Genomic DNA, 550 nt, shown 5'->3' with positions numbered 1-550 from the left:
GATATTATACTCCTTTTTATGTTTAAGTTATGACTCCCACTTGTATTTAGTGAATCGGCAGTTTGTTCAGCTTCACTGGATGCTCATTAATGAAAAGCAGGAAATATAAAAATACATATAAAATATAATAACTAAGTAAAAGAAGCAATACAAAATATCCACTAAAGAAAAACTAAGAAGAAAGAATTCCCCCCCCCCTGCAACCTCCACCCACATCCTGCAACCTGCCCCCCTGCAGCCTCCACCCTCCTCCTGCAGCCCCCCCCCCCTGCAACCTCCTCCCCCATCCTACATCCTCCCCCACTGCAGCCCTCTCCAGTCCTGCAACACCCCCCCCCCTGCAGCCTCCTTTTCTGCTTTAATGTTTGTGTCTTATTTCTGTCTAAAAACCCGGAAAAAGTCATAATTAAGTTCAACAAGTAAAACTTGTTCTGACAAAAGATAAAGAAGTGATCGTACTGTACAGAACTGGGAAAAACAGGGCACACACACACACACACACACACACACACACACACACACACACACACACACACTCTCTCGGACATCA

The sequence above is a fragment of the Cottoperca gobio genome, unplaced genomic scaffold, assembly GCF_900634415.1.
Source record: "Cottoperca gobio unplaced genomic scaffold, fCotGob3.1 fCotGob3_128arrow_ctg1, whole genome shotgun sequence".
Classification (NCBI taxonomy): domain Eukaryota; kingdom Metazoa; phylum Chordata; class Actinopteri; order Perciformes; family Bovichtidae; genus Cottoperca; species Cottoperca gobio.
The sequence above is the reverse complement of the archived record's forward strand: the minus strand, read 5'-3'. Positions refer to the sequence as shown.